At 33.4% G+C, this 22,724-nt stretch overlaps 1 non-coding gene across 1 annotated transcript; it reads left to right on the top strand.

The window, feature by feature from the left end:
• The first annotated feature begins 19,985 nt into the window (after positions 1 to 19,985).
• On the top strand, positions 19,986 to 20,063 carry TRNAF-GAA (transfer RNA phenylalanine (anticodon GAA)). The gene is given in 2 exon segments: positions 19,986 to 20,022; positions 20,028 to 20,063. It is a non-coding gene; the product is annotated as a tRNA-Phe (tRNA).
• Positions 20,064 to 22,724: the final 2,661 nt, after the last annotated feature.

Raw genomic sequence — 22,724 nt, 5'->3', positions numbered from 1 at the left:
TTATGTCACTATACGTTCATTAATATCGAAGATAAGTTGTAGTGCCCTATTGGTAGTCGCCTTGTTAGTTTTTTTCTAGCCTAATATAATTCTTATCCCCTCCCCTTTTATTAAACGTATTATATGCTCCAATATGACCAACAACAACGGACATATCGTGTAATGCCAGAGCTGGGGTTTTCATTAAGGATAGACAGACAGACCGGCAGGCAGATGGAATAAGTCAATTATATACATTGATACTGTCATGTGATATCTTGTATGCTGCTATACGTTCATTAATAACGAAGGTGTAATGTCCTTTTGGTAGTCGCCCTGTTTGTTTTTGCTATTTCTAATCATTATTTTGAAAAATCTAGAACCATAGCCCCCACCCGCTTCTATAAACCAAGAATTATCCGAAAAGCCATAGAAATTGAAAAAATGCCTAATTGTCTCAATAAAAGAGATGACGGCATACGGTTTCCTTCGATATGGAGACCTCTCATAAAAAAATATCGTCAGCTCCACCCGCGAATCAAAATCGTACTGTCAGAAATGTTCGCGCCAACCCTTTCGCCAATCAACCGCTAACCTCCAAGCGAACCTACACCCAAACCACGTCACCATCGACGATATAAATGAACCGTCCTCTGTGTCCAGTGGTAGTAATGCATTGGTTAGTGATCAGTTTAGTAGTAGCTGGGGGCTCGGAAGACTGCGACCTCGGAAGCCCTGAAGAAGACATTAAAGAGGAGGTTAAAAGCTCTACACAATGATAATAGACGCGTTTCAACCCGAAAGTTTTATAGTAATTCTTGTAATAGTATTAATCTTAGCTCCAGATTTAATTTTACTAACCGCGTAAATCTTTCGGGACATTCTTTTTGTATTAGTAATTATTTTAGTGTAATTTTTAAAGTCGTGTGATGTGCTGGTTTTTAATCAACATTAGCGAAATATCGAGTTTGACGAGATAATAGAATCGTTTTATTTTTTGACCAAAAAACCTTCAAAAAATCACTCTCACCAGTTTTACTTATTAAACGGTTGATAAGATACAGAAAATCAAAAGAGTATGCTTCGAAACGTCCGTTTTAAGCAAGACAACGCGCGTCCCCATAATGCTCGTCAAATTATGGACTTTCTCCAAGAAGCTGGCGTTAATGTTTTGCCGTGGCAGCTCTGTACTCCGGATTTAAATCCTATCGAACGTGTATGGAATATGATGGGATAGAGACTGTCCACTTTGCACCATCCTCCACAACCATCGGCACAGTTAATACATGAAGTTCAAGTTGCTTGGAACGAGGTGCCACAAGCAGACATCGATCATCTATTTTTGTGAATGCCTAGACGTATACAGAAGTGTATTCAGCTACGGGGTCGCCAAACACATTATTATTATTTTTTTTGATTTCTTGTTAATAAAAATTCTTGACAACGTAATCGTTTCATTCTTGATATAAATCTACCATGCTGAACTTACAATGTAACTGAGTATATATATATATATATATATATATATATATATATATATATATATATATATATATATATATATATATATATGTGCATGTATTTCCTTCCTTTTTATACATAAACTTAAACTCCGTCTAAAATTCCCTTCTTTATTATCTCTAATCCGGAAACCGCTAATATGCTAACTTTTTAAACAACAAAAGACCAAACAATGTATCGCAAAACTTTTCCTTCTTACAAAACGTTCTCCACTTGCTGGATGCGGTTTAGATAAAAGTTTTACCCACAACTTAAAAAAGTCCGAAGAACCATTACGGCCCCTCGGTAATGTTCCAACAGACACACAGATAATGTTACAGCAGGAACGTCTTCCTTTTATTGCAGTGCTACCTACGCAACCGGTTTACGGAGATATAGTAGGTACTCTTATAATATAAACGAAAATGTTTAATTAAACATCTAAATCAGATGAATATAGGAGCTAGATATAAAAGAGCTACAAATTTGATACTTGTTTCTTTTGCCAAGAAAATCTAGTAATGAAACCTTTACTAAATATGTGGATGACATAACTTGTGCCTTGCCTCGAATGGCAAAATAGGGATCACTGGAACAATAGTTTGCTAATAGGGGAAGCTGATGAATTCCCATCATAATCTAGACGCCAATAAAAGCTTGAATTTTATTTACAGATGTACTTATTCCAGCATTGAATAGCCGTGGTTCTTGATTTTTATTACTTTTTCGATACAGGTCTTCTAAAACAATAATTTTTTCTTCATCAAAAATCTTCAAAAAGTAAGTTTTCTTCTGTGGTGTTTTGAAAACTAAAAGCAGCTCTCTGCAGTTTCATTTAAGTTAATATCTGTTCATTTAAAATGTATTCAGTTTTCTGACTCTATAAAAGTTCTGTATTGTTAGTCTTCTCTAGAAATTGATACACATTTTCTGGGGTAAGTTGGCTAGTACAGTTTCATTTGTCATATCTTCGCTAATTGCGTAACAGCTTCTATTGTCTTTAGAGTATGCAGTGCAAGTCAGAAATTCCATTTCTTGTTCATCGGCGTCATCGTCATAGCCTTGATCGGAGATGATTTCATTGTCAGGTAGGCTGTAATTTATAGCTGCCTCCATATTTTGAGGATTATCCAAAATCCACATAACTGCAAAAAATCTGCTGATTAGTTAATGATAAATACAGTTACGGTGAAAAAAATATTTATTTAAAAATTACACATCAATATTTTGGGCAGTAGAAAGTACTCGTATGTTTCCCACCTATACCCCATCATAAAACTTTTCAAAATAACCAAATTGATTTTATAAACAAGTAATCATGATAGGTACTTATTACTTAATTCGTAATCTACGAATTTAAATCTCACAAAACCTAACAAAACAAACAGCACATTGATGAAAAAGTTCCAACTGTCGCTTAAAAGTTAAATTAAAGTAATTTAATTATATTAAAATCTGTACAGATTCCATTTCTACTTATATAGTATAGGGCAGGATAATTTAACAAAATTTGGTAAAATGGCAGCACTGATATTGTTTGAAAATTCTAATTCTCATCGCCCATAAAACAAATATTTGAAAGAGGGAATTTATTTTCTTACCACCTAAGAACAGCCCTTTTATACTTTTTGGTATACATTTTATGGTTTTTGCTATAAATAATGCTTAACTTATTATGCTTTTATCTGGTCCAATAAAGTGCATAATATCATGCTTTGATCTGGTTTGCGCAATACCTTTTGAATGAAAAGTCCTAGAAATCAGGTAGAAAGACTCCTCTTGGTCCAAGGAAATATTCTATTTAATTTTGGGTCAAATATTACTTAAGTTGCAGATAACTTTGGATAAAAAGAACTTAGTAGAGTGAGTATATAATTCAAGAGTTACATTGGACAACGTTCAAAAATCCTATCGGGTCCTACTTCTTATAAATCGTTAAAAAATTTCCTTGTTGCTTCTTTGACCTCTTTTCTTCACAAGAAAAGGAAGAAGAAACTGGCAGATAATAGTTGTTGTTGTTGCAAGACGTAGTTTAAAATATGTAAGTGTATTTTCTGTTATCCTGTTAAGGTTATGGGTCCAATTCACGGATGAAAAATAAGAAGGTGTAGTAGATATAGATTATATGCACATGTAGAGTATGGACAAGGAAAAATGTATAACCTTGAAGCCCTAACAGGGGAGAATGAATGATCATGGCAGTTTCGGATGGAAATAAATATTGGCGGAGTAAATTTTTATGAACCACGTATCCAAGGTAAATTTTCAAGGTTAACTTTTTCAACCAGAACAAAAAGTAATAAAATTTTGGAAATAATACATTCTGATGTATGCGGACCAATGAGCTTACAAACAATTGATGATTGTAAGTAATTTGTCACGTTTACAGATTATGCATTACTATTCCTATGTCTGAGAGTGGACGCAAACAAAGGCTGCGTAATGATGATGATGATGATAATGAAGGAAGAGGCAACATTAAATGAAAGGATACGTAACGAGGACTCTCTAAAAGAACTTAGAGTACAGGACGTTATCACATGGGTAAGAGCAAAGTGCCACTATTGAAGAGACCACGTAGAACGGATGGGTTCGGACGTGTAGTGGATATATCTCTAAAACCTTGGTATGGCAGCTGGACTTAAACGTCACAAGAAGGCAGATGACACAAATAACAGGATCTCATTCTATTACATTTGCCAGTATGCTTACTTTTACGGTACTGGTACAAAGGTGTAACCTCAGATGCTATCGGATATCCATATCTTACCCTGGGGTATATCTAAGTCGTAGTCTTCTTAGTATTAAATTTGATTTTCTTCGAAGCTCTAATTGTACCTATGGCTAGATAACTTTCAATTTATATGGCAACCTATTCCAGTAAGTTTGCCAGAAATTCAGTTTAAGACGATTAAAAATGAACCCACATAATTACAAGAAATAACTCTGCCCCAGTCTACATCAAAATTGCCAACAAAAATCTTGTCACGTAAGTCACAAAAGACCATAGGCACATTAAAAGACAACAAGGTTGAGGACCAAAAGCTATACAATCAACGCGATTTTAATATTACCACAACTAGTAGACAAATCCTTAGAATTCAACCAACTACTTTTCCTGTGCTTTGTGGGTCTTACAAAAGCTCTAACAGAGTCGAACTAAACAAATATATGAGCGAAGAAAGCTTCAGCTTTTTTGGTGGAGAATTTAGGTTACTGGTCCCAAAAAATCCTTACTTACCAAATTTCGTCTTGTTATCCCATGCCGGTCAGGAAATATTAAAAAATATATAAAATAAAAGTTTACCTTTGACACACTGTACTTCGGTTAATATCAACTTTCGTACTAAGGTAAGTTAGCTTAAATCGACCTATTTTAACCTTAGGAATCTACAGACTATTCCGAGTTACAACATCGAAAAGATTATAATACCCATGTTCGTCCGTCTAAAGATCTGGTCTACTGGCAAGGATCGATACCACCGTAAACCGATAATCTCAACGGAAATAAGGGCTCGTGCGACAATCGTAGCGAACTACGATTGCCTAGTAAAGTCACATTGTTTTTAGCCTTTCGACTCTCGGAACTCCAAGAGATATCGTTGCCACCTTTGACTAGAAAGGATACGACCTTAGAGGCGTTCAGGCATAATCCCACGGATGGTAGCTTCGCACCATTACCCGCTCGAGTAAGTGCGTCAACCAAATGTCCGAACCTGCGGTTCCTCTCGTACTGGGCAGGATTACTACCGCAATGACGAGTCATCAATAGGGTAAAACTAACCTGTCTCACGACGGTCTAAACCCAGCTCACGTTCCCTGTCTATGGGTGAACAATCCAACGCTTGGCTAATTCTGCTTCGCAATGATAGGAAGAGCCGACGTCGAAGGATCAAAAAGCGACGTCGCTATGAACGCTTGGCCGTGTTGCCGAGAGGGGGCATTTGGGCCTGTAGGACCCATCGCCGGCTCTTCGGACTTTTTCCTGTCTCCGGAATTGGAACGGGTGTTTACCATCTTCGTTTGTCGCTAGTGAAATGGGTCAGTACTGTTGCCGTTACAGAATAACCGTTACAGCGACAAGTATCTGTTACAGGTAACGGTTCCAAGGAACAGTTACAAAATAACAGATCAAAAATGGAAAACAGAACAGGTAAAATAATCTAAGTATTCCTTGACTTACGGAAGGAATAACTTGGTAAACAATAAAATAAAATGGTATGATAAATGTAGTGCAAAGAATATGTTTCTAAGTGTTTCTTGACTTACGGAAGAAACAACTTAGAATGAAAAGTAAAAATGTACAAGATCAAAGAATAGAAAAATGCGGAAATATGAGTAAAAATACACAAGGTAAAAGAATGCAGAAATGTTCTTAAGTGTTTCTTGACTTACGGAAGAAACAACTTAAGAGAGGAATATAAACAAATGAAATAAGTAAATATAAAACAATATGTGAAAATATGTCTAAGTGTTTCTTGACTTACGGAAGAAACAACTTAGAACAGAAAAACAACAAGAGAATCAAATATGCAATAGAAGAATATAAATATTTACAAGTGTTTCTTGACTTACGGAAGAAACGACTTGTAATATAGAATAGAAAGAAAATAAAATGCAAAAATAAGAATACAAATATTTACAAGTGTTTCTTGACTTACGGAAGAAACGACTTACAAATACGAAAAATCAAATACAGAAAAGATGTGGAAATATTGCTAAGTGTTTCTTGACTTACGGAAGAAACAACTTAGCATAAAATAGAAAATGAAAGAGACAAATGTATTAAGTATTTTCTTAGCTTAAGGAAGAAAATATCTTAAATAAAATATCGGAAATAATAATGCAACAATGATTATGAAAATATTTCTAAGTGTTCTTTTGACTTACCGGAAAAGAATGGCTTAGACGCACAATTAAAATAACAAGTCAAATATTCAGAGAAATATTTCTAAGAGTTCTTTGACTTACCGGAAAGAACTACTTAGACAAAGTACAAATCAAAATATAAAATAGAAAAAGCAAGATAAATATTTCTAAGTGTTCTTAACTTACGGAAGAACAACTTAGACACAAAATACAAGAAAAATAAACAATCAAAATAATCAAATAAAATATCAAACAATCAGTACATGAACAAATATAGATCAATGTATTATTCTAACCTGAAAAGGTCTGAATATACAATAATGCTAAAATAAAAAGGTATACAGAAAATCAGAAATAAAACAATAACTTAGTTGGAACAATAATAGCACCGACTAGGTCTACAGTAGAAGAGGCAAGCTCGACTGACCGATGAGAGAAAATCTACCTGCTTTTATGTAAAACAAATCCTTTGTTTTACGTTAGCGAAAGTGGAATTTCCCTGCATCGAATCAATTAGAAATTTGGATTTGGCCAACCTTGGAATTCCCAAGTATTTTAACCGATATCCAAATTCCTTGATGCGTCGAGGACAGCCGCCACTAGCCGTGCTTTCGCAGTCCCTATGCATACTGAACATCACAATCAAGCCAGCTTTTGCCATTTCGCTCTACGCGAGGTTTCTGTCCTCGCTGAGCTGGCCTTAGGACACCTGCGTTTTTTTGACAGATGCACCGCCCCAGTCAAACTCCCTGCCTGGCAATTTGCTCGAATCGAATCAGGCTGGAGGTAAGTTGACGCTCGAAACGAAGCACACAAACGCTAGCCGGGTATAGGCGAGCCTTATCGGAACTACGAAACCGACGAACGGCACAACGCAACGAAACTTCACTCCGTGCCCTTGACCGTGACAGTCGCCGCCTCGTGAGCGAATGACGCACGCGTTTCGCCTTACCGAGTAAGTAAAGAAATGATGAAAGGCCTATTCGTTAGCAAATACCCTGTATAAAGCATATATAAGGTCAGTATTAACATACGCAGCAAAAACAAAAGCTGAAACGTCGCCTACAAAAGGATTGGGCAGAACTAGAGAGATGAAAGCGTTAAGAAGCATAAGAGGAGTTTCTCTAAGAGATAGATTAAGGAATAGGGATACAAGAGAAAATTGAGTTCCCGATATGGTGAGATGGAACTCCGCAAATGGAGAGATCATGTCGACAAAATGGACCCAGAAAGGATCGTAAAATAGGCAGAAACACAAACCCAATACACAAAGACTAATATAAAGAACCCCGAAAAGGTGCTATGGTAGTTGGTTTCAACATCTTTAGAGCTGGCATGATAGAATAAACAGAGCCCTGTCCTACACAAAGAAGACGACGATTTAGATGACAATGTAGTTTTAGATTTTTTGGATTCCTGTAGGATCAGTGGTTAATGGTAGCGCTTGCATTTAATGCAAGATCGGCAATCATTACCGTTTGTTTTTGTTTTTACATCATCTTGTAATAGAATTTGGGGTAGCTTGATCCAAATTAGAGAAAATACTATATTAACGTAATTAAACAAATTAATATAACTGCCTTTTTTTAAAACAAATCCACTTTTACATACAGTATCTTCCATACAGTATACTACAAGTAACACAAGTTGGGGTCCAATTATACTTTTATTTATTATCATATTTGCCTTTAAGTATTACTACTTCTCCTAATATATTTATTTTAAGTATTTCTTGCTTTCTTACTACATATTTCCAATTTTAAATCGTTTAGATAGCACAGTCTTCTTTTAGAGAAGATAACATACTTCAATAAAGTGACGGTTTCGTAGCCACTGCTTTCCATCAACATGTGCTCCGTCGATGACACCCTCTGGTCCGAATAAATCAAAATTTGTTCAATATCAGTGCAGAAAAATTGCTAATAAATATTGCAGGTGCATCCCCGTTTTCTGCGGCATGCATTTTTTATTAATATCACGCTAAGAGGGTCCAAATGTGATTCTCGAGGGTGTTTATTACAATTAGGGATAAATTATTCACTAGAAATACGACTGAAAGTGAGTTTGAATTTTGGGGGACGCACCGCGAATGATAGATATGAATTGGTTGTCATAATATGGAATTTGTTTTTTGATGGGAAACAGTTTCCTTGTTTTCATTATCTTATGTTGTGATTTTTAATATAGGTAAGTAGATTATGATAACATAGGTTAATAGATCTTTTTTTTTACTAAAGACACAGAAGTGTACTTACATTAAAATCTGGTCAGTAAGACCAATTATCAATTTGTTTCTAACTTAAATTACTAATGAAATCTTAAAATTAGGTGTCTACTCACTAGTATCTTTCCTATTATTTCTAATAACTAGCATTAAATTTAGCATGCATACTCGCACAACACTTTGCTCTGCTTTTCACTCACTCATTATACCAGTTCAAAAGGCTTTGTTCTTTTGAGCCTTCTCTCTAGGTTCGTATTGTCGAGGAGCTGGATACCCTCGACGTTTACATGATGATGGAGTCGTTGTTCATGGCTCCCTGCAAATTTCTTGATTATCTGATTGACGTCTTCCATCTTGAGGTCCCGGTGAAGGTCGTTGTTCCTAACGTACCAAGGCGCATCTACGATGTTCCTCAGCACTTTATTCTGGAATATCTGGATTACTTTGATGTTACTAGGCTTGGCACAGCCCCAGAGTTGGCAGCCATAGGTCCATACTGGTCTCAGTATTTGTTTATAGATTAGGAGTTTATTATTTATGGATAGAGAGGAATGTCTTCCCATCAACCAATACATTTTCTTGTAGCGGATGCCTAGTTCTTCTCTTTTCTTCTTCACGTGAGCTTTCCAGCGAAGTTTCGCATCAAGAGTGATCCCCAAGTACTTTGCTGATGTTGCAATAGGCACTTGGACATCATTTATTCTAATTGGAATATTATTAATTCTCTTATTGGTAAAATTTATATGGACTGATTTATTCTCATTCAGCTTAATTTTCCATTTTTTGGTCCATTCATGGATTTTATTTATTGAATTTTGTAGTTTTTCTGTAGCTTCTTCGACGGTGTCACTTACCGCTAAGACAGCAGTGTCATCTGCGATGGTAGCTATGGTGTCATCTTCTAGTTCAGGTATATCACACGTGTATATTAGGTATAGGACTGGACCCAATACACTCCCTTGTGGAACACCTGCTTCAATATCCTTGAGATCAGTGTATGCATCTTCTTGTTTAACTCTAAAATGTCTGTTCGCTAGATATGATTGTAATATATTTGAATATTGTTTAGTCATGAATGATTTAAGTTTATGTATCTAATAATAGATAATATTAATAATAGATCTAAGCATATTTTTTATCTTTTTGTCTTATAATCCATAGTCATTAATAGATTGGTGAATCTTAGTAAATACTCTAATTTTTAGTCTTTTTTATACATGCCAGCTTTGTCTCGAGACTTGTTTTGCAGATACCTTCATTTAAAGTCTGTCCCACGATAAATTTATAATTTAATCGTATTTCTGACTTTTAAACAGATACTTCTCTTCTGTTTCCTCTTTATGTACCTTCCATATATTTAAAATTTGCTAGCTACTTCAATTTTGAAAAGAGATGCATAATATTTTATTAAAGTGGCAGTCACACCATGTTCTGGAGTGTCTTGTATCAATGAAATTTCTCGTATTCGTATAGTTCTGGTTTTTTTCACGATCTTTGATCTTGTAATTATATTAAAGATTACCATGTCTCTATAATCTAAATTTATCCTTCTCGAGATTTTTTTTTCAGGATCGATATGGAATTTAGAACTTTTTTGTTTAAAACGTATTATCATCATCAACCTGTATGCGTCCACTGCCGGACGGTGGATACTTCTCTGCGATCCCGACTTCAGGAATAGCATACCTGCCCACGCGAGCGCATAAATTTCCCCATCCTCCCATCCCTGAGGAAACCATGTCCAAACCCAAAGCATTCCCATCTCCACCCACTACCAAACCAACTCGCCAATACGTACTAGCCAAGCGTGGCGTTTTAATAGCTTAAAACCCCAAAAGTTAAAACGTTTATGTATGCAAAAATAAAAGTGAAAAGTGAGATTAATTTTGTCCTTGACAAAATCCGCCATTTTGTCCAAGACATATATTATGTCCCAGTCAGACTTTTTTGGAACATATATGTGGGACTATAATAATCCATCAGACACCAAATTATTACTTTATTTTAGTAAAGAAAAATTGAAAATACAAATAAAATCTCATATTTTGACAACAAAAGGACTAAAACTAAGATCAATATTTAATGAAAATGAAAAGGTGTGAAACATGTTTTGCACAAGGATACATTGCAGCTCTGACATAGTGTTGTGGTTCGTTTTTCTTTTTTCTGAGAATAACATCGTTGGCATCTTTTAAGGGTGTTTCCTTCGATAGGTAAATGATCTCCCACGTTGAACATTTTTTTTGTTTCTTTGCTGGAGGACGTCCAAGTGAAGTCTAGGCTTTTCTTTTAACAAAGCATGGCTTCTTTCCAATGAAATAGGTCCTTCATCTACACTAATTAGAAAGGGTTATAATATGTTGGTTGGTTAAGCGGCGTCTCTCATCTGACACAATATCATTCAATGATGACACAAGTCTCTCTGATGCCACCGAACTTCCGACCAACGACATGTATTTTTTTAGCTATAAAAGCCAAGCCTGGCATACAGGTTCTGTTCTGATCCCAGAATGAAAACGGATCACTTGGCAGCAAAGGCCGCTGCAGATATAGAGTCAGTTCATTTGAAAAAGAACTTTGAATCTGTGTGTCCTGAGAACTTGAACTGAAACCACTGTTCACCAACTCCAGATCGTGTGAAGACCAATGAGAGTTTGATAAACTCACTTTGGCTTCTTCATTCTGGAAGGAGCAGGAAGGAGAAAGTTTTCCGATTTCGGTAAGTTACGTCCTAACTTCCGAACCTAAATTGGATGTGACTGTCTCCGCTATATACGGATTTAGATATAGTTTTTTGAACCTCGGGTCCGTGATTGTAGCATGGCAAAGCAGGGGATTTCGTAAAAGCCTAGTGCCCCTCTCTTCAAGGCTAGTTATAAGCTTTTGGTATAACTTTTGAGCTGTACTAAGGTTTGGCTTGAGGTTTCTTAAAAATCTTTCGATAATAGACATAAGGGGGATAACAAGGCTAGAAGTAATGTACTGGGAACCCGAGATCTCCTTTGTGGCCTCATCGAAAGGCGATAAAATGCTTACAATTTCAGTGATTATTTTTATATCTGAATCAGAAATCATCCTTGGTGCTTTTTTAATTGAGGGATTTGCCAATATTGCAGCTATATATGGGACAGAATTCCATCTGGTTGTAGTCAGATGCAGAGAGCAGTAAACCAAAATTATTATACTACTGCTCAACAGAGAGCGCTAAAATAATTCAGGTTCTATTGTCAATGAATATAATGAGAGTAGAATATAATATGCAATTATTGTATTTAATTAATGATGCAAATTTAATTTATCATTTAAAAATATAATCCTCTAAAATACCCACCAATTTTCCTCTCTTCCCAAACCCAAAAAATTCCCCACCCAAACCATTTCAACTTATAAAAAATTTCCCAGACTCTTTCAAATGGGATTGAAAAAAAAATAATATCAACATAAATATTTTACTTAAAAATAAATTGAATAATGCAATTCATCTTTTATTTTTACTACCATCAAAAAAAATTATCATGTATTACTTTTAACACGTTTGTATATTTGTATAATAGGTACATTTTAACTCATTTAATACTTCCTGTATGTGTGTATCGTTTTGAAAACGTAGGGAAATCCTTGGAGATTCGTATTCGTAATCGGTAATTCGATATTTATAGTCAGAACATTATTTTTGGTAATCAGAAACAACCAGAAACAACCATTCACCCACTTTCAATGTCAAGAGTCAAATGTGAAAAATAGATGATGTAAAAGATCACTTCTTATGTAAATATTATGATTACAAATACCTTTTCAACGAAATATTATAATAAAACTTAATTGTTTCTGGCCGATGAGAGTTTGCACTTTCAGTTTGCTTCTGTATTTATAAAATAAAATAAAATTTGAATTATGGTTTTGTTTGGAATAATTACTTGAAAATAATAATTATGATTGGGATCCAAAAAAATACCTAACCTAATCATAATCACCGTAAAAACCCAATAACCGGTTTTTACTTTAAAAATAAAAAACCGGTTATAACCGGGACAAAAAAACAACCGATAAAACCGGTTATTGCGAAGTAAAAAAACCGGTTTTCGGTTAAAACCGGTAGGTTTTTCCCATCCCTAGGATGGAGTATATTAGAGACTGTAGGGCTAATAGTTCTTACAAGAAAGATATAATGGATTTTCTCTCATTCAGGATAGCTTTGTGAGAGTTTCTGATTGGAGGTTTGAGACCTAAAAGAAATAATAACACAGAATGTGCAGGGAGCGAAGACGGAGAAAATGAAGAGAGTTTGGAAAATCCTCAAAAGAAAATGAAACGATTTCCTGTTAAATTACCTGAACAAGATACCTAAACGTTACGATGGTTATGAACATTGGCCTCTGAACGATGATTTACAAAATCCACTGTGTTTTCGATTGGAAGCTTGCCAAAGCCGTTCACGCTCACGCATACGTTGTTGTAAATCTAATGTTTACTTATGTTTAAATAAAAACAACAATTTATTTCAGAGCATTTCATACTCGATAGTTTTAAATAATATATGTTTACAATATGTGTTAAGTTGGTCAATATATCTGCTGTTAATATTTTTGAATAAAATATTTTAACATCGTCTTTATTTCTTTATTTTACTTAGAAAAGTTTTTAAGTCCCAGAGTATATAATTGTAACTATCTCACAATTGTAAGGGTGTTTTGTATGAAACCGAGGCACACAATTGTGAGGGTCCTTAAAAACGTCCTGAGTGTTCTTAAAAAATGCTGAAAAAAATTGAATGTCATTTACAACCGAAATACAGTAAAAACAAGGCTTTGGTATTCTTATACAAAACCTTATTTTGTCGTGGGTCTGTAAGGGATATTACATTATTATGTAAGAATTTTTAATATAGGATCACATATCCTATTAAACGTTACCAAAATAATGAGTTAGAAATATATTATTCATATTTTTTTTTTAAATAATTAGTAGACTTCGGCAAATATGCATATTGCATATTTTGCATATTGTGCATATTTTATGCAAATATTTCATATTTTGGCATATTTGTATAAAAGTTTGCATAAAGTGCAAAAAAGTTCAGATTTTTATACTGTATTTGAAAATTTTTAAACATACCAATTTATTTCAATTCTTGTATAAAATTTTGTAGTCATTTTAATCAAGAAATGATCAAGTACGTAATCTCTACAGGTACAAAACATTTACAATTTCAAAGAAGATCAATTTAAGTAGTCCTCAACATTCTTAGAAAGTCTCGGTCACTGAGGCATTCAGTTATTGGATAATCGCTAAGGGTTCGCTCATTTGCATTTTATGATCTAATCCCCAAATCTATCTACAATTTATTGTATCTTAACAGCAGGTAAAAGGCTAATAGTTTTGTTCCTAATTTAGGGATTTTCCAAAATCTCCCAGTTTATTGAATTAGGTACCTAAACATTTCTAATTTGATGCTCAGATTTGTAAATCATTTTTGTTTTGATATTCAAAGCGTAAACACTCGTTGTGCGTAACAAAAAGGAAGATTGTGATTTTATAATGCCTAAAACAACCAGTGCTTCAACTTGGATTAAACCTTATAAAGAGCTGTCTATGGATATGGGAAAAATCTACTGTTCAGTCTGTGGCAAAATTGTAAGTATCTAATATTTTCTATTAAATATCTAATATTTCATACATACAGGGTGTTTCCAAATGACACTTACAACGTTTGACTGTAGATACTTCTCGATACTTCTAGATACTTCTCGAAAAATTGAACAAAACGATATAGTTAATGAGGGGTCAAACTTATTTACTTTTCGAGATACAGGGTGTTAAAATTAAAAAAAATTAAATTCTTTTAGTTAATAACAACAATAACTTTAAAACCAATAAACGTATTTACTTGAAATTTAGTACTCGTAGGTTGTTTTTAAATGAAAAATAGCTTCCTTTAGTGAGAAAAAATTGTCCATGGTACAATACAATGGTGTGTATTTAGAAAAATTTTTCACCTTTACTTTTTTTTATGAAGTCAGCTATTCTAAAACACAATTATTTTTATTGTAATTGAATTAACAAAAAAAAACTGTTGTTGAATTTTAAAATAAGTTATATGATGTACTAATGGATAGTAACAAAAACTAATTTGTGGATTAATACTGCATTTAAAACACTTAGCGAGTGTTTTTTTTTCCAAACCAGTTATTTGATTAACCAAAAACACCTTGTATATTTTTATATTTTAAAGGTTGGGTTAAAATAAAGGTTTTTATTTTTATTTATAGATAGCATGTGAGAAGAAATTTCAGATAGACCAACATGTGAGAACTGCTTCACACATTGCAAAAAAAGGAAAAATAGGAGGAAAACATCCAACTTCAATGGCTAAATGTTTCCAATCTACTTCAAAAAAATTAGATGAGCAAGAAACTTTTAATGAAGACTTGTGTCGCGCATTAGTGTCTGCAAACATACCGCTTTCAAAATTAGCAAATGTAAATTTTAGTTCGTTTCTAAAAAAATATTGCAAACTTAATGTTCCAAGTGATCGGTCTCTAAGAAGAAATAATGTGAACGGGCTATACTCGTCGGTGTTAATTAATATTAAGGAAGAAATTGCAGATAATTATTTTTACATATCTGTAGACGAAACCACTGATTCCTCGGGAAAGTATATTGCTCATTTATTAATTGGTGTTCTTAAAGAAGATACCTTACCAAAATCTCATCTTATTTCATGCCAGCAACTTGAGAAAACAAATGCTTTAACAATTTCGCGTTTTATACAAGAAACATTAGCAACTTTTTTTCTTTCGACAACTATTCCTTCTAATAAATTACTGCTTATTTTATCGGATGCTGCTCCTTATATGGTGAAAGCAGGACAAAATTTAAAAATATTTTTCCCAGATGTAATACATGTTACTTGTGTAGCGCATGGATTAAACAGAGTTGCAGAGGAAATACGAAAAAAGTTTCCTCTTGTAAATACCATGATATCCAGTGTCAAAAAAGTATTTCTTAAATCTCCTATAAGAATTCAACTTTATAAAGAAATGCTACCTAACATTCCTCTTCCACCACAACCTATTTTAACGCGATGGGGAACATGGTTAGAAGCAGCTAATTTTTATGCAGATCATTTTGTTAAAATAAAGAACATAATTGATACGTTAACAGATGAAAGTTCCCAATCTCTTTTGGATTCTAAACAAACTTTTCAGAGTAACTTGCTTTAACAAGAACTTTCATTTATAAAATCAAATTTTAGTTTTGTTCAAAAAACAATTACTCAGTTAGAATCACCAAAACTGTCATTGTTCGAAAGTACAGCATTAATAAAAGAATTTGCGTCATGTTGTCGGAACGTTAGAGGTAATATTGGAAAAGATATTTTAAAAAAATTTGAAGCTACTATGGAAAAAAATAAAGGTTACCATATTCTTTCTGAAGTAATCAGTGTTCTAGCTGGAAATATTTCGGAAACAATTAATTTAGAACCAAATGTTTTGGTTAGTTTGAAAAATGCTCCCGTTACATCAGTTGATGTTGAACGAAGTTTTTCCATATATAAATATATGTACTCAGACAGAAGCCACAAGTTTTTGTTAGAAAATTTTGAACACAACTTGGTCATTTATTGTTACCATAATTCTAAATAAGTATATTCATACTTAAAAATGATGTAGTTACTTAAAATAAATGTAAATCTTAATGAATAGTAGGAAATATTTAGTTATGTACACTTTTTTTTTTAAATAAAATTGTTACTATTTTACGATTTTTTTATTTATTTGTATGCATATTTTGTAAAATATTTGCATATTTTCGGGTAAACACGTGCATATTTATGCGCATATTTTGAGGAGTTCTTTGAGGTTAATCCACTTAATTATATAACAATTTTAAGACTTTAAAATTTAATGTCACTTGGAATGATTAACTACCAATAAGAAGATGCCTTTTTAATAAACCTTCAATTACTTACCCACATTGAACTCACCTTATCTATCATGGCTAGCAGTAGAGTTAAGATGCCACACACATACATACACAATAAAAGTTTATTAAACAAATTAAATTCCCATGTTATTAGAGCCGAAAGATATACGGGCCGATATACACAGACACAAGACTTAAGTAGCAGATGTTGCCGGAGATCAATTTCGAAAAACAAATATTTGCTAGATTAATTACAGTTTTAGTGGCAGAGAAATTGGGGTGAGAGTCGTCATTAATCTCTCACGGTTACACCCCCATGAAAAGTCGAAAAAAGGTATATTCAACTACGTCGGTTTTTAAAATTAACCTTTGTCAAACAACTGTTGAGGATTATGGATAAGGAAAAGGGGTGGTTTAGGTTAACATTTCATCTTGATGGATGTTGGAACTGTTTTTAAAATTAACTAACTTATTACCTGAGGGTAAGGAATAGATATTTAATTAGAGATTAGTTTAGTGTGTGTTTTGAATATAAAAAACGGCAGAACACATTTGGTAGAATTATTTTTACTACACTCATGGCCAAAAATATCGAATATTTTGGAATTTTCCAATTTTTTTTTGTAGTCACGATTATTTCAAAATAATTTTAGATTACTCATAATACTCATATAGTAGGCTGATGTACTCAACTGGTTTGAAATATTTTAATGTTTATTTTGACGTTTATTCAGTGGTTAGTGTCATTCGTACATTTTATCATAAAAATCCTTCTTCACGTAAAGGAAAAATCATACTAATTCGGTTATTTTTAGTTTTATAATTACTAATTTACTAATTTATTAAGTTTAATTAAATATTGTTTTGATTTAACTAAGTTTAAAACAAGTATCCCACCAATTCGGCACTACGATGAAGTCCAAGTAGCACATATTGTAATTTTGTACGAGGAAGGATATGCACAAAAAGGTATCGCACGACGTTTCAGCAAAACTGAATCTATAGTTTTAAATACTCTAAAAAGGTACCGCGAAACAGGAAATTTTATACGAAGGCCTGGTCAAGGACGCCCAAGGTGTACAACTGCAATTTATGGCCGATTTTTGGTTCTTAATTCTACACGAAATCGTTCATTGACATCGGTGCACCTCAGAAATAAGCTATTAAATGTTAGACAAGTTAATGTGAGTTCACAAACAGTTAGACGGAGATCAAAAGAAGCAAACTTAAAGCCCAGATGCCCCGCCAAAGTTCCACGTCTTCCCCAAAATCATAAAGCTCATCGTTTGGAATTTGCAAGAACGCATATTTAGTGGAATATCGACAACTGGAAAAACGTTCTTTTCACCGATGAGACCAGAATCCTATTATGGAAGCTAGATGGTCAAAACTACGTCTACAGAAGAGTTGGAGAACGATTCGCCAGCTGCAGTCTCGCCCAGACCGTTAGTTTTGGAGTTGACGGCATAATTCGTTGGGAAGGTATTAGTTGGGAGGTACGTACCGCACTTGTGGAAGTGATTGGACGGATGACTGGTGATTCTTACGTTTAAAACATCCTGCAAGATCCTGTTTTGTCATATGTTGGGGTTACATTGCATATGAAAGATTCACGTTAATGCACGATAATGCTCGACCACCTGCCGCTGCCATAGTGAGTAATTATCTTGATGAGGTCACAATAGAACATATGTAGGATCACCTAAAACGCAGCATACGACAAAGAAATTCCGTTCCAAATACGATAGAGCAGCTTCGGCTTGCTGCACAGGATGAATGGAATGCAATTTCCCAAGGATATGTCCAAAATTTACTTGCAAGCATGCTGAGAAAGATGCAAGCAGTAATAAGAGCTAGAGGGGGAATACTCGTTACTGATCATACACTTCTTTCAGTTTAAACCAGCTGTTTAAGCAATTTAAATTATCATTTAAGTTTAGAGTAAAATAACCTTATTTACCTAATATTAAACATTTATTTTTTTCACAATTTTCTCTGCATAAAAACTTAAAATTGTTCATTAAACATTGTTAAAATAAACTCTATTTTACAATAAACGACTTGTTTGACCAGAATTTATTTTGAAAAAACAAAAATTTGAAAATTCCAAAATATTCGATATTTTTGTCCATGAGTGTATATATAAAATTGACTTTTACGTGATAACAATAATTTATGTCAACATACATTATGTTATGATTTCATGGTATAAAGTAGAATATCGCCAGTATTATCCATTTTACTATCTACTACCCAGTTGGAAAAGGTCTTACAAGTTTACGTAATATTCTAAAAAATTTTCTGATAGAACTTTTCTACTTTTCAAAATAGATTAACGCAGTAGGCAGTAGCGCACCAAGAATTTGTCCCTGGGGGGGGGTTTTGGTTGGTCACCAAAATTTTTTTTATGAGGTTACCTCCATTTTGAGTCCTTAAAATGTGTAAGTAGCAGTGTCGGAATAGGGTCCTGGGGGGGGGGGGGGGGGTTTAACCCCCCAAACCCCCCCCCCCCCTCGGTGCGCCACTGGCAGTAGGAAGCAGACTTTCGAGGCTGATTTCGTCTTTCCGCCAATAAGAATATTTAAATGAGTAAGTGCCTTTTTCTGAATTGATAACGAATTATAAGTCACAAGCCAATCGATTTTTACTCGCCAATCTACTTTACCCGAAAAGACGGGTACGTTTCCTCAAGGAATGTGATAATTTAAAACTTTATCTGAAGCGTTCTGGGGCAATAAACAGTTTCCCGAAAATATGTTGTGGTTTAGACAAGTGAATAAAGAGGTATAACTAAATAAGGCCATACTTTTGAATAATAAAATTAAAATGTTTAAGTAAGTCCCGAATACGTTCCCAAACATTATCCAATCTTAAATAATGTCGATAAAATAATATTTATCCCTATAATCGAATGCTTTCTTATAATCGACGAAACAGAGAAAAGTATTCTTTCCTTGATCTATATAATTTTGAGTTAATTTTATTTTTGCATACTAAAGATCGCCTCTCTCGTGCCAAGTTCATTATTAAAGCCAAGCGGACTCCAGCCACTGACTTCTTTTAAATTTCTTAAATAATTTTGTGTTATTATTAAAAGCAAAGTTTTAAAACATGCTTTATTAGGCTTATTAGCATGGACCTTGCAAAATTTCGCACGTGTTGTTTTGAAAATTATTCAATGAATCGACTTGAATTTTTGATCATATATTGTCCAATGCAAAAGCAAAATTTGAAGCAAAATTAAAATTTATTTTTACTTAGTAAAAATTTAGCTATAATTTATTCCATTTAAAAATTTTAACCTCTTTTCAACGTTTATTAATAAATAAATGCACCAAAATACTTTTACCAGAGCTCAATTATAAAAAAATCAGTAATGCTATTGCTAATAATATAATATCATAAATGAACATAGACCATATACTATATACTAATTATAATGATTCACAATTGTTAAATAGATACGATAATAAAAAGGTTTTATCGAGTCACGTTAGCTCAGTGGTTAGAGCGTCACACTGAATTCACGCCGTGAAGGACGCGGGTTCGAATCCCGTACGTGACCCTTTTTTATTTTTTATTATCATAATAAAACAATATAATTTTGTCCAAAACTTCAACTACCTATGTTTATTATAATTTTTTTAATTATTTGTTCTTGTTTGAAGAATTTCGTATTGTTAAGGTGAAGTTTTGAACATTGTTTGTTGCTTAGAAAAAAAGTTTATTTGAACTACTGTCTTCGATTCGTTAATTTTTATTAGAAATTCCGGAAGGAAATCAATTACGTCTTAAAATAAAGTCTACCAAAACGAAGATAATGGTTACTTAATTCGTTACCACTCATAAAAATGTACGGTAATAGGTCGAAATTGTTTAAATACTTGAGTTCCTGGCTAAGATCGAAGACAAAAATATTCGTGATTGAAAAACAGATGAGATTGGACTGCTGAGCATTGATGCCAATCTTCAATAGAAGTATCTTGATCAAATAAAATAAAATCAAAGTGTACTTCCAGTGGCGGACTAAGGCTAAATCGAGCCCTAGGCAACATTGTATTTCGGGCCTATTTTTCAGTCATGAAACATATTTTTTGTTTGGTAGTTTGGTTTCAAAGCATATAGTATGTAGTTTTATTAATGTAATTATCGGATTCCAAGCGAAAGTTGTAATGGTTAAATTCTGAGTATTGTCTTTAAATTTGGGAATGTGGTAATTATATTATTTTCCTTAATCAATGTTTTTTATGTCCTAAAAAAATATTTTCTTCTACACTTATCTCTTCTATAAAATATCTCTCTACTTATAAAAGTTTTAAATTGTAATACTTTATTTTTCAGTTCTGTTAGATTTAAATCTTGTTCATAACATTTTTCTTCCTCAATTGAAGAGTCACTAACATTACTATCATGAAAATTGTTTTAAATTTAATGTTACTCACAGCAGATAATGTGGTCAAGGCGGGTTGACACGATCTAAGTGTACTTGGGTAAAATCTGCTTGGACGTTGCGCGCGCATCACTTGGAAGCTACTTTGATCGTCTCACCTGTTCATTCAAGTACACTTGTATCAACAGGTTCTTCCAAGTTAAGTAGGACGCTGGCTAGGTAATTGAGCACATAACGAAATTCCCTAAGTACAAGTCACATTACAGAAAAGCTAACACGGAAAGAGAATACCTAACAGAAGAAACAGCATTAAGTAAAATGTATGAATTATATATTGAAGAAGCAGACAGTTTTACAAAAAAATAATTTGAACACGATTTAATCTTCAAAGAAAAAAGTTGAAAAAAGATACTTGTAGTAGATGTGATTGTTTTGAATTAGAAATTAAAAATTGCGCAGATAACGAAAAATTAAACAAGTTAAAGGAAGAAAAAATGTGCACTTAGAAGAAGCTGAAAATGCACAATCTAGAAGAAAGCTACACATGAAGATGAGCAACAATCAACCAGAAGTGGAAACCTTTTGTTTTGATTAAGAAAAAAGTCTTCCCCGAGAATTCCAACAAATATCGTATATTATAAGCGTCAATTATGTATTTACAACCTTGGTATCCATAGCGACAAGGATAACAAAGGTCATTGTTATGTTTGGATAGAAGGTGAAGCTGGTCAGGGAGCCCAAGAAGTAGGCAGTTGTCTTAAGAAACACATTGAAAAAAATGTTACTTCTGCAAAACATGTAATTTTGTGGTCAGACTCTTGTGGCGGCCAAAATCGCAACATCAAAATAGTTTTGATTTTAAAAACGATTTTGGAAACTCATCCTACCATTGAAAAAATTACATTACGCTATCTCTTTCCCTGTCATTTTTTACCCAATGATAGTGATTTTGGAGATATTGAAAATGCCCTAAAATTTCAACAACGTTTATATACCGTTGATGATTACCTAAACGTGATGAAGAAATCCCGTAAAAAGAACCCACTAGTAGTTCACAGAATGAAAAAAGAAGAATTCGTTGGAACAAAGAAGTTGGAAACTATGATTACAAACCGTAAATCAGACATAGAAAACAGTAAGGTAAGCTGGCTTAAAACAAGAGAAATTGAAATAAGAAAGGATAAACCACTAAGTATTTTAGTAACACTAGTGAAGTTGAAGTAGATCTTCACAAGAAACTTCAAAAAGGACGGCCCGTTGCAATTTAATTCCTAAGTAATCACTTGATTCCTCTTTGGCTCACAGGCAAGCCACTTTATGTGCCTAAACTTAACGACTTAAGATCTTTAATGCACCTAATACCAAATGATGCAAAACCTCCTTTTTCAGTAACAATACAGTAGAAGATGACATTGACGGAATTGATGTAGACTTAGACTTTGACATACGAGATGAGTAATGTTTATTTACTATTTTCATAATATTCAGAAAATGGTACCTACTGTTAACACTGAGTTCAAGTTTTTTTATATATTTTTCATTAATTTCTTAATATAAAATATTCAAAACAACAACTTTTATTATTTTTTTTTTATTTAAAGAAATAAAGTCGCATCCACCCAAAGGTTATTAGCGACATTCCTGTAACATTTGTAATAATATTAAATTTAACATTTGTAATAATCAATCATTGTAACAATTAATTACAATTTGTGAACAATAAAACATTTGTAACAATTAATTAAGTTAAATTTTGTGTAACATATTTATACATTGTAAGTAACCTAATAAATTGTTCGGAACTAAACTTTTGTTGAGGAGTGCTTTTAGGTTATT

Source organism: Diabrotica undecimpunctata, chromosome 2, assembly GCF_040954645.1.
Source record: "Diabrotica undecimpunctata isolate CICGRU chromosome 2, icDiaUnde3, whole genome shotgun sequence".
Lineage (NCBI taxonomy): Eukaryota > Metazoa > Arthropoda > Insecta > Coleoptera > Chrysomelidae > Diabrotica > Diabrotica undecimpunctata.
Note: the sequence above shows the minus strand (reverse complement) of the source record. Positions and strands in the feature narration are given on the sequence as shown.